Here is a 12956-nt window from a genome sequence, read left to right on the forward strand (position 1 = left end):
GGGGAGCAGATACGTTTGAGTCCCGCCGTGCGCGTGCGTAGCCCAGGAAAAAAACAACGTGTTCTAGCTTGAAGGAACCTGAACCACTGTAAACGGCGCGGCGGTGACGAGTCCTCTGCGTGCGAGCGGGGCACAGCCCTCCCGGCGCCCCGCCTGCACAACGCTAGACAGCGCGGTGGCTGGCAGTGAGCAAACCTCGCCGCCCTCTGCCATGCGACTTGAACGTGCACGTTGCTTGCGGGCAGAGTCACCGCTCGGGCCGGCGGTGTGCGCTGAAGGCGGGCTCCCCCCACCCCGGTGCGGTGTGACACGGCGGGCGTGTGCAAGCCCAACCCCAGGCCCTCTTCTGGAAGTTCCCGGTCGGGTAGTTTTCAAGGGAGGTGGGCGCGGCCACTCTCCAGGCTCAACTCGCCCCTGTGCGAGCGGGTGGCAGTTACCCTGCAGCCGGGCTAACATTCACTCCCGGCCCCTGAGCCCTACTCGGGACCGCTGTGGTGCGTGTCTGGCTCCCCAGCTGTGCGACCCGACCCTGCCCCGCCCGTGGGACGCGACCAGCCCAGGGCGCCTGCAGGCTCCGCACAGCTCTCGGCAGTGGATGTGTCAGGTCTGAGTCGGAGCTGTCAGTTGTCGGGGAGCCGGAGCCGCGCGCCGGTCACGTGGTGCAGGCGTGGGGCCGCGCCCCCTCATCCCTGGGTTGTCGCTGGGCCGCCTCCGGCAGCGGGGCTTCGGCGCGCGCCGGCTCCCGGGGGTGGGGGTGCCAAATTTCGGCCGTTGTAGCCTCGGGTCAGCCCACGGTGTGCCTGGCCGGCCCTAAGGACAGCGGTTCCCGCGGGGGGGGGGAGGTAGCCGAGGCAGCGAGTCTTTCCCGCAGCGCTTCCCCGCTGGCTTCACTGAGATGGCGAAAAAAGTCTTCCTTTCCCCCGCGTGCCCGCGAGGTCCGAGGCAGGCTCGTCTCCCAGCGCTGTGCAAATGGTGCGTGGGCAGAAGTTCAGCCTCACTCACAAAAAGAGCGAGAAGTCCTGTGGCACCTTGTAGACTACGGGATGTGTTGGGGCGTAAGCTTTCGTGGGCAAAGACCCGCTTCGTCAGATACGTGACATCTGCATGGTACCTTAGGAGAGTGTGAACTGGGTGTCATAGTCAAATTTGACACAGTAACACTTGGCGTGACCAGTACGGCAATTATCTCACAGGTTACAAGGACGGCTTCCCTTCCTTTGATGTTGGTAATTATCACAGGCAGGACACTTCCTATCCCTCACCCGCCTCCTTCAGTTCTTTGTATTTCATCTGTCAGTTTTTATTGCAATTTTTTGGACCTCTGTGCTGTACAACTGAGTCTGGACTGGAAATGCTATAGGTCTGAAAAAGTGGGTCTGTCCCATGAAATCTCACCTAATTAATTATTCTGCTAGTCTTTTAAGTGCTTCATGATTGCTGGGTCCTCCCCTTCCCCCCAAAAAACAAACAAACAAAAGCCACCGTTAGTCTATAAGGTGCTGCAGGATTTCTTGTTGTTTTTGGAGATACAGACTTAACATGGCTGCCCTTCTGATACTAATCACAAAAAGGAGTGCTGACCTCTTTGCTGACCTCGGAGGGTTGGTCTGTAACATCACAAAAACCAAGCAGTCCTGTGGCACCTTAATGACTAACAAATGCATTTATTAGGTAAATAGCCTTTTGTGGGTAAGACCTACTTCTGAATTTTCAGTGTTTACAGTGCCACAGGACTGCATGTTTTTAGATCACTTTTAGGCACATTGGGTCAGGTAGGGTTACCCACAGGTATGATTCACAATAATACTTCTGGGGGAAGAGGGTCAAAAGAAACACCATTAATTAACATAAAAGCAGTTTCAGGTGTAAACTTTCAGACTTATTCTGCCAATGGTTATGATTTCACAGCCACATATTCCTGTTTCAATAAATAATCCCTCTTCCATCACTATAATCCTTCCCCACCCAAAAAAGTGGACAATGAACTACACAGAGCAAACAATGAAAATGACTAGATACAAATGATTAAGGGGGTGAATTAAACACACTGAAAAGAGATTTTCTGACAAATCTTCAGTTTTAGGAGACCTGGTGTAAATATAGTAACCATTTCTTTCCAGAAAGAGGCCAGATTTCTTGAAATGTGTTGCCCTTTCAATGTTTATGAAGAATGTGGTGAGACTCAGCTAGGAGGCAATAAAATTACAAAGTCCTACTTGTGGAACATTTCATACCTTCTGTTTTTAGAGCTGCAATTTTTTAAATGGAGAAATATGCTTAACATAGTTGACAGTTGCCACAGAATAACCCATGATTTGCATTACTTGGTATATGATGATTTTTATTATTGCTATTCACAAATTTCTGATTCTTACCCAGGGGTGTGTGTGATAGCTTGCATTCTGTTGCCAGATATATGAATACAATATACAATTTTAAGCCTACATCCTGAACACAGTTACTCTACATAATCATGATTTTAGTAAGTGGTTATCCCAAATGAATTAATGTGCTTAAAATTTAGCACCTGTATGCTTCTGAGACCTTAGCACAGGCTGAAGAGTTTGGAACCATTTTGTAAGCACAAATTACCAAATGCAGTCATAGAACACAGCACCCTGACAAGCAGGATACTGAGCAGCTGAGAAATATGAGACTTTGTATGGTGGTTGAAGTTATTGTTACATGACCATAATAACCACAAGATGATGATGGAAAGCATTAGGGATTCACCAAATGTCAAGAAATTGTGTTGGTCACTGTAGAGGCCTGTGCTACGACAGCGCCCCCCATGGGGCAGCACGGGCTACCACAGCTTGCCCACGGTCGTAGCGGAACCCGGGCTTAGTCTCCTTTAAGGGACTGGCTGGCAGTCAGCCCCACCCGGGGAGGCTGCCTCTGGCCTGGGCGGGGCAGCGCTGACGGCTCACCCTTCACTCAGGGCAAGGCAGCAGGCAGCCCACAAGTAGTTTGGATGTCCCCAGCCCTTGCGGCAGGGCAGGGCAACAGGTAAGTCTGCAGTTATGCAGCGTTTGGGGAAAAGCCCAGCCCTCAGCTCAGAGCGGGGCAGCAGTTACATAGCATTTGCTCTCCCCAGCACGGGGTTGGCTTTAGCATGGCGAGGGTTGACCCCGCCAGGGAGGGGGGAGGGGGTCGCAGGCCCTCCCACTCCGCTGCGAACCGGCCCCAGGCCCTGCAGATCTCTTACACCTGACTGTGGCAGTGGGGATCCAGGCTGCAAAACACTGCTATGGGTTCCGGTGACACGTTCCCCAGGCCACTTCCTACCTCTACCTCCATCTGGGTAGGGTCACAGTCAGCCTGGTCGACGGGTCCCGGCGGGTAGGTCCCCTCCAAGTTGTCTGCCCTCGGGGGCTCCAGCCAGTCAGACATCTCCACGTCATTGGGGTAGTCTGGTGCTGGCAGCACGGTGGATCCAAGGCAATCGGGGGCCTCTGCACTGCAGGGGTCTGGCTGAACTCTGGAGTCAGCTGCTTCCAGGCCCTCTGGGTGGCTAGCCCCAGGCCGTCTGTTTGGGCCTGGTGGGCCCTCTGGGGAGGGGGCCCTCCACCGGTGTGAGGGTCCTGGTAAATCTGGGAAGTCCGGGTAGGTCCCCTGGGGCATCTGTATCCGTAACTGCCCAGGCTGGTCTGGGCAGCTGAGGGGTAGCTCTTGCCAACAGGCTGGTCGGCAGCAGCAGACTCGCTGCACCTGGCGCCAAGGAGCCTCCTCCCAGCACGACTGCCCAGCAGGCAATGGGCCCCGAGCCCTGCCCCTGGCCCTTCTGGCTTTCGGCCCCTCCCTCTGAGGGGTGGGGCACCGATATTCCTGCTCAGGGCCCACCCACCAGGGCCTCTGAGCAGCCTCCTCCACCTCTGAGTCTGGGGAAGGCCACAGCGGCTCGCTACAGTCATGAAAGTGGCTAATGGCATAAGTTTAAGAATTTAGTGACTCTTCAGCAAAGGGAGGGGAAATATTATTAAACTTAAATGTATTCTGCACTAATTTAGCCAAACCAATATTAATTTATAATCTTTGGCTGCAATAATTTTGCTACAAACTGGGGCACATGCTAAAATAAATAAATAAATAAAACACCCTGCCCTGCATCCTTGATCCTTCTCTTTACAAGTAATATAATAAAGAAGAGGGTTGCTGTTAAAAAGGCTTTTAAATCAGGATGCTGTCAATTTTGAGATCCCTTGAGTGCCATGTAGCGCAAAAAGAATATCAGACTTAGTTATTGACATGATTTCAAACTAATCAGAACATCGTGTGTTATAAAATTAATGTAATGTAATGTAAAATTACTTCACTTCATTTTCTAGCTCTGTTGAAATCCATTAGCATCTCTTCCTGTTCAAGATCTACAATTATAATTGGTTTCTGTGAGGAGGACGATAAAATGGTAGGAATTTTCACTTTGAGCGTTACTAGAAAGAAGAGTCATTAGACATTTAAAGAAATTAGTCTCTTTTCTATTTAGAGTTAGTGGAAAGAACAGTTTTGCCTTTCAAAAACCAGGATTTTTCCTAGGAGGAGAGGAATGAAGATGGACGAATGTGAGACAATTTGGCCCAGACACACTAAAATAGGTATCCCTTTGTTGATCTAGATCCAATGTGTAGTAGGTTGTTCCAAGGAGTTCTCCTGGCCCTGAAATCACCATGGCAGAGTATATGAATAAAAGAGACATGCAGAACTATGTTCAAATGCTCTTTTCACATCATGTGAAGCAAGGTGACATGCCTGTCCAAACTCATTTGGTGTTCAGAAGGAGTCTATCATAATTGCTACCCCTCCCTACAAAAGACTGGAGTATGATCTAATAGAGAACCCAATTTTTAATAGAGATCTAACTCCACCAAAGTGAGTTCTGTAGGTTGGAGTCCACTTTAGAATAAACAAAGTCAATAAAACAAGTTTTTTCTCAATAAGAAATTATACTAGATAGTACATTCTGATGGTGTCCAAACCAAGTTTATTGTTGGTCAGGGTTTGTTTGTTTTTTTGTTGTGGGAAGGAAGGGTTTTATACCATGGCAGCAGCTTTCATTGACTGTACAACTACAGCTTTCACTGGGGGAAAGTGCCTTGTGTTTCCAGCCCTGCATTTCTATCATGCTAAAAACTAAGGTCCACATTGTAGGAATACCCAGCAAGCTAGCAGGCAGGCTGGCTGCAGGGTGAAACAGCAGTTAGGCTAAAGGTTAGGATTAAGATGCACTAGCAAATATGCAGGGAAAAATTGCCCAGCAACCTGTCAAGTTCCTTTGAATTCCTTACATGTACCATGTAAAGAATGGGCCAAGGTCGGAGTTTATGCAGAGAGTTAATGCTGAATTACCTTCAGACTGGGAGTAGCATTATAGCAATGTGGGTAAATGACTCCATCCACACCTGCAGTACTGTATATAGAATAGTTTTAAGATAAATTGGTTGTGATTGTCACCAGCACGCTCTTCTCAGACTGTTTCACAGGCTAGTTTTTTCAAGAACTGCTTTTAGGAGAGAGGGAAAATGGATAGTTTGGGCTCCAAAGTGAAAGAGGTAAAGTTTGAATTGATTTTGGATGAAGTGACTCAGCTTTCTGACAACACAGTTATTCTGCTGAACGCCAACTTATAGATTTCCGATAGTCATAAATTCTTTTGTAAGCTGTGTTTTATTCTGCACCAGTCTAAATATACTTAGGAAGAGAAAAAACTTGCCATCTCAAATCAGCTAATTGCTTTTTTGTTAGCAGCAGCACACTCTTTCAGGAATACAATCCTCTGTAAATTTTGGTAGGTATAGTTCAGAAGCTAAGTAGTATTTGTGATGAGTGCTTTACAGACAATTTTATATTGTTCATCAACACACAGAACATGTGGAGGATTTTTTTATTGAATCCAACAGTTTTCCCACTGAAGTTGATGACACTGAAGATCAAATTCCGCCAGACATCAGTTCCTTTTTTGATTTTATGATTACCAGCTAATCCACTTGAAACAAAGACAGACAAACAAAAACAAAGAGCATGCATCATGTAAAATGGAACACATTTAAGAAAGTAGTTCTCCTTTCCCACTGCACTACGTGTCCCTCTCTCCTATTCTGATCAAACTCTGTTTCACTTTTTAAAAAGATAAGATTATTTAGTCTCCTAATCCTGAGGTGCAGGAGGCTAACTGGAGATAAATATCTTGCCAGACATAGGCCAGGAAAGACTTTATGACTATCACTGCAATCAAAAGCCAACTAGCCACACAGAATGGCAAATGCAGTAGTGACTAATAAACCAAGACTTTCTTACTAGCCCCTTGGCTTTTAACAAGAATCTCTGTGCAGTGGGAGATAGTCAAGGATGCATTTTGTTAAATAAATGCTTTCTTCCCCCAGAAAAGTAGGGTGCGTCTACACTGACAAGTACATTCAAAATGCAGGTCGGAAGACCACGGTCTTTTGAGAGAACCTGTGGAACATCTCCACACACACTGCGTTCTTTCAAAAGTAGATTCAGAAGCACAGGGGAGTTCCTTCAAAGTTGGTCCTCCGTTCCCGAGGTGGCAAGAGCGCCCTCCTTCAAAAGATTATTTTGAAAGACAGTAAGTGTAGACACTCCACAGCCCGCTCTTTCGAAAGAAGGAGTACTCCATGGCAGCGATCAGCTGGCAGGCAGCAGCGCTGCTCACAGCACAAGCAGCTCCAGGGTCTGCCTGCGTTTAAAGACACAGGCTACCAGAAACCCTCAGGCAGGAAGTTGAGAGCGTGTAGGCAGCAGGGAGTCTGTGCTGCTGCTCAGCCCGCTGGCACCTGTGACACTCCAGCCAGCCCATTGCCCTCCTCAGCACCGTGGCCAGTGCCCCCAAAGCCTGCTCATCCCAGGGGACCCCCAAGGACACCGGGAAGTGCTCCTAGGAGGGGAGCCAGCCCCTCAAGCGCCGTCCCCCTCCTGGACAGAAGCCAAGCTGTGGGACCTCCTCGTCCTCTGGGCAGACGAGGAGGTCCTGCACCAGATGGGGGTCGGATGCAGGGATGCAGCAGCATTGGAACACCTCACCAAGGGCCTCACTGCTAGGGTCACCCCACCCACACCCTGGACCAGGTGAGGTCCAAGGTGAAGGAGCTGTGCCAGGGCTACTGCAGGGCCCAGGACACGGCCAGGCAGTCAGGGTAAGCACCCATCAGCTGCCCCTACTACAAAGACCTGGACCTCCTGGCCCCAACTGCTGCCCCATCACTACCCACTACCACAGCTGCTCCTCCCACCCCCACCCCACTGTCCCTCATCCTTCCATTACCCATCCGCCCTCCCACATCTGACCTCCCAGGTCCCCCGGTCAGGCTCCCCCTCAACAACCTCCACCCCGGTCTGCCCTCTGAGCCCACCCCCTTCAGTGAACCTCTCCCAAATGCCTGGCCTCGCTGTCCTGGTCCTGACCCACCTGCCTCCAGCCGACCTCATTCAGGAGGCCCGCATGCTTCTGGCCAGGGCTGGCCAGGAGGAGTCTGCACCCCCCACTCCCCCGTGCAACCCTGGAGAGCCCACAAGGGCCTCACCCCAGCCGTGCCCCTACCTGCCCATGCTGCTGGCCCCAACAGGGGCCCCAGATAAAAGCGGGGAGGGGTGGGCGATGGGGATCCTGCCTGTCCACCCTCTGGAGGGCTTATGCCGTCCCTTCCATGGAGCCCCATAAATAGTTACCCTCAGCCCCCATTACCTGTTCCACCCCCTCATTAAATAGTTACCCCTGCCCCGTTACCTGTTCCACCCCCCTTCCGTAAATAGTTGCCTCAAAAACAGGGTGGCACACAGTTTGGTGAAGTAAAGAGTTTATTTTTCTGTTCTACTCTGTGTTCCCTGTGCATGTTTGGTGGTGGGGTGTGCGTGCAGGTTGTGGGGGGGTCACTGTGGCCCCCGCTTGAAGGCTTTGCATAGGGCCTCCTGGATCCACAGCCCATCCTGCTGGGCCTGGCGGCATGGGTGGCAGGGGGCTGCTCGTACCCACTCTCTGCCTTGGTGGCCCACCCCTGCACAAATGGCTCTTGCTTGGCCTCAACGAGATTGTGCAGGGTGCAACAGGCCCCAGCCATTGCTGAAACATTGGCCAGGCCTACCTCCAGCCTTGTGCGCAGGCACCTAAAGCACCCCTTGCAAAGCAGGCATTCTGCTGCCTCGGTATTGCGGGCCTAGTTCAGCTGCTCATTAAAAAGGTCCTGGCTCGGCTGGGTGTGTCCTGTGTATGGCCTCATGAGCCAGGCCTGCAGCGGGTAGGCCGCATACACCACAATACATGGCGACATTTTGGTGTCCCTGAGGGGCAGCTCTCGCTGGGGGATGAAGGTCTCTTCGGCCATGCAGCATCCCAGCCCTGAATTCTGGAACACCGTGGCATCATGGGCACAGCCAGACCAGTCCACACAGATGTCCTGGAACCGGCCATTGGTGTCGCTGAGCACCTGCAGGGCCACAGGGTGGTAGCCCTTGTGGTTTACATAGACCTTGTGACTGTGCTCTGGGGCCCTAATGGCAGCGTGGGTGCCATCCAGGGCCCTGAAGCAGTGCGGGAAGCCCAGCTCCTGGAAGCCCCGCATGGCATTGTCCAAGTCCCCGACATGGATCAGCTGCCTCAGGAGCACCTTGTTGATGGCCTGGACAACCTGCAGGGAAGTGGGGGGGCGCGCTCATGAGTGTGGCCTAGGATGTGACATGCACACTCGTCCCCCTCCTTGCCCCTGTCCCCAGTGGGGGATGCCCCACTGGTCCTCAACGGTGCCCCTTGCTGGGGGTCCCCCTACCCCTCACTCCGTGCATGCACTGTGGGCATGTCCCAGCCATGTCTTACCTTGTTCAGGACCGCCCCCATGGTGGCCCTGCCCACCCCGAACTGGTGGCTGACAGATTGGTGACTGTCTGGGGTGGCCAGTTTCCACAGGGTGATGGCCACCCTTTTCTGGGCCTCATGCAGGATGTTGCAGTGCTGGAGGAGTGGGGTGAGCCAGTGGCACAGCTTCAGGAACGACCCTTGGTTATCATGAAGTTTGTAGCCACTGGTTGTTGCCCCAGTCCTCCAGCACCAGCAGGTCCCACCAGTCACTGCTTGTGGGGAAGCGCCACAAGTGGTGGATGTCCCGGAGGACCAGTTGGGGACATTGTGTCCAGAGGACAGGCTCCAGGATGGTGGCTAGCTGGGTGGCCACCTGGAACCGCTGGAGCATGGCAGCCAGGAGCACTGCTAGTGCACTGGCCACAGCCTCAATGGGGGGAGGAAAATGCTCGGGGTCCATGGGGGCCTGGGATGCCTCCTCAGCTCGCTCTCCCTGCATGCCTGGGGACAAGTTGCTGGCCCTCAGCATGTGAAGGCCAAAGCTTAGGGTGGAAGGGCCCTTTAAAGGGATGGCAGTTGTTGGCACCGGAAGGGCTCGTCCGCCATGCGACCCTGCCCATGGCACTTCCTGCCCCTGTACTTTCGAAAGAGCTCTCTAGGTTGTGTGGACGCTCTCTTTCGAAATTGCATTTGGGGACTTTCTAAAGAGCAGATCAAACCTTCAGTCCACATTTGCCTGTGTGGACACTGTCTTTCGAAAGGACGGCTTTCGATGTTCCATTTCAAAAGCTGTCCTTTTGAAAGGGGGCTGTAGTGTAGATGCAGCCATAATGTATTTCTTTCAAATCAAAAGATTATAATTTGGTAGATATGAAATTAATCCTAGTTCCAGAGCATACAGATGCTTAATTATGGGTTTAACCTTGAATAATCCCATTTATGTTAACTATGCTACTCAAGTTAAGTATGTGAATAAGATCCCAATCTTACAAAAAATTCAGGAGATGTGTAAGTCCTATGAAATTACTTACGTTCATAAAGTTACTCATGCTTAAGTACTTGTGGTGTGATAGCAATGTAGATAATCAGGCCCTTCATTTTATTTCTGATGTTTCATCAAGTTAATAGTCTTTATAGTACAAAGATATGAGTATAAACTAACATTTGGATATAGTTTTCAAATCGTCAAAGTCTAAGATTTTTAGTTTGCAGTTTTGGTTCAGCTTCCAATTTCTACATGCTGTCAGCTTGATGGACCATCTGTTGAAAGAAGTTTTGTTGGGAAATCCCTTCTGACAGCAACTTCTGTTGACAGAGGCTTCTCATGTAGATTTAGTCCAAGTGTTTTGACCAGAGCCACTGCAAGTCAGAGGGAATAGCCACTGATCCTGCAAGTACTTACGCACATGTTTAAGTACATGGCATTAGTTTGGATACTCATACACTTAAATGTGTTTAAGGCTTTGGGGGCATAGATTGTATACTTGGAGAAACAGAGTTGGAAGCAACCTATGATACCTTCAGAAAGCTGTTCTTATTACAACTAGGCTCTGTCTACATTACAGCTATCTGTCAACAGAACTTACCGTCAGAAGATATCTTCTGGCAAAACTTCTGTCGACAGATTGCAGCCAGACTGCAAAGCGGTCTAGAAAGTAATCCGTTCCATCAACAGAGAATAGCTGGACTATCCAGCACAGCAGACAGGGCTGCCCAGTGACTTGGAGGCCCTGTTTGTTGACAGAGGGTTCCCCTGCCTCCCTGACGTGTCCACATGGCTTTTTTGTTGTCACATTTGCTTGAGAAAGGCATTCTGCCTCCTGGGGGAGAGGCAGAAGGCTGTTGACAAAGGTGTTACGTTCTGTCAATTTACGGTCAACAGAGCGCACTTTTAGTGCGGACAAAACTTCCTAGTGTAGACATAGCTCTAGTGTTCAGATGCCTCCATCAGTATAAGAGCTCCTTTGTAGCAGCAACAATATGAATATATGAAGACATGAGTTCGGTCCAGAAGAGTTTACTTTTCAAGCCTCTGTCCTTGCCATGGGCAGATCTTTGTATAACTCATGATAAGGTCGGCCTAAACATAATGCCCCATCTAGGACTGTGGTTCAGTGAAATTCAAAATGCACCAGAACATTTGGGAGTACTATTTTCTGTTGTAAGTTTGCAGTTTGTTGTATATGTAGCTCAGTTCTAGTCAACACACAAACTGCCTCCTTAGTACCATCTGCAGAACTGGTTGCAAGTATCTTTTGAAGCTTTATTTTCTCCTAATGTCACATGATTTCCCACCTATCTATAGAGGAAAGACAATTTATGTACTACTTGAATTACATTTCTACAGGGAGTCTTCCTATCATATTAACAGAGATGCTTTCATAATGCAAACACCTGAGACCTAAGAACTGGCTTGAGTCTACCTCACAAATCAGACAAACCCCTAACAAAGGAGATTGCATACAAACCAGCAATTTAGAAGTGAAAGGTGCTATTATCCTATTACCAATCCCTGGAGCTAGTTGGTTCCCAGCTGACATTGTAGCTGTTGTAGCTTTCGTAGATGCAATAGACTAATGCATATATTTTTCAACAATGTATTTTTCACACAAAACAGAGATTTCTGCCCCATGTTATGAACTTGGGTGTACATTTTCTCCTGCACAATTGCAAGATAAACAAAAGGGATTGAAGTCATTCATGCTTTTACATATAACTGAATATAGTATCACTGGTATCCGTTCCTGTGATGCTGCTGAGTAGCTTGTGCTGATTCAATTGCAGGATCAATTATATTTAGGATAATCTTTAGGACTAGCTTTTAAAAAAGAAATACAGTCCACTTGCTTTCTGAGATTTGTGGTTGGAGAGAAGTCGATTTTGTGCCAAAAGATAGAGAGGCACAGGTGAGAAACAATTCTTCTCAGTTGTCAGTGTGGGATTCTACTACTGAAAAACAAGCAGTTTTTTGAACAGTTTTAATGCCTGCCTTTATAATTTACTCAATGGAAAGTTAGTATACTATCTGAGCCATCACATTTACTTATGACACTTTAATTTACATAATTCTGGGGTAATTGTGACAAAACCCCACAAAACCATGGGCGTGCACAGCAAAAGAGAGCAGAGACTTACTAAACCCTGTGCTTTCCAACACCAGGCCATGATTTTGTGCAATATGCAAGCTGCTAAGGCAACTCCCATTTTGCGTAGCAGGATTTAAAAATCAATCAGCTTTTATGTTTCCCCCTTAACTCTTGTTGGCTTGTGTTATAATCTTAAGTGCTTTTTGTAAATAAATTATTTCCATCTCCTCCCTCCAGTAAGGCAGGTTTTTTTTTTTTTGGGGTGGGGGGAGAAAAAAGAACAGCATGCATTAAATCAAGTGTCCACTGTCAGTAATCTTTAGCTGTAATGTTACCTAAGGTACGGATCTAATAATGAATACAAATCAAATAACAAATTTGCTGCTGTGGTAGCCTCTTGAAACCAGTGCCAAAGTGTTTGCAGAAGTGGGAACTAAGTAATTTCCCCTTTTTGTTCTGCATATTCCTTGGCTTAGCAACCTGAGTATCCTCAGGATCAGTCAAGCCAACCCAAAATCACCTCTGTTCTAATAACAGAGGGTAGGGATTTCTCTATGTGTAAACAGACATATACAGTATTCACACATAGGGTGTGTCTACACTAGCTGGCTATTTCGAAGTAGCCGGCACAACGTCTAAATAGCACGCGTCGTGTCTATATGAGCCGTGTGCTATTTCAACGTTGAAATCGACATTAGGTGGTAAGACATCGAAATCGCTATTCCCATCCGAAGATGGGAATAGTGCCCTACTGCGGTGTTCAATGTCGAAGTAGGGCATGTGTAGATGATCCACGTCCTACTACTTAGAAATAGCAGGGTCCTCCATGGCGGCCATCAGCTGAGCGGTTGAGAGACGCTTTGTCCAGCCCCTGTGGGGATCTATGGTCACTGCATGCAGCAGCCCTTAGCCCAAGGTTTCTGGCTGCTGCTGTTGCAGCTGGGGGGTCCATGCTGCATGCACAGGATCTGCAACTGGTTGTCGGCTCTGTGGATCTTGTGCTGTGCAGGACAAGTGTGTCTGGGAGGGGCCCTTTAAGGGAGCAGCTTGGGGCTTTGCTG

The sequence above is a fragment of the Carettochelys insculpta genome, chromosome 3, assembly GCF_033958435.1.
Source record: "Carettochelys insculpta isolate YL-2023 chromosome 3, ASM3395843v1, whole genome shotgun sequence".
In the NCBI taxonomy this organism is placed as follows: Eukaryota; Metazoa; Chordata; order Testudines; family Carettochelyidae; genus Carettochelys; species Carettochelys insculpta.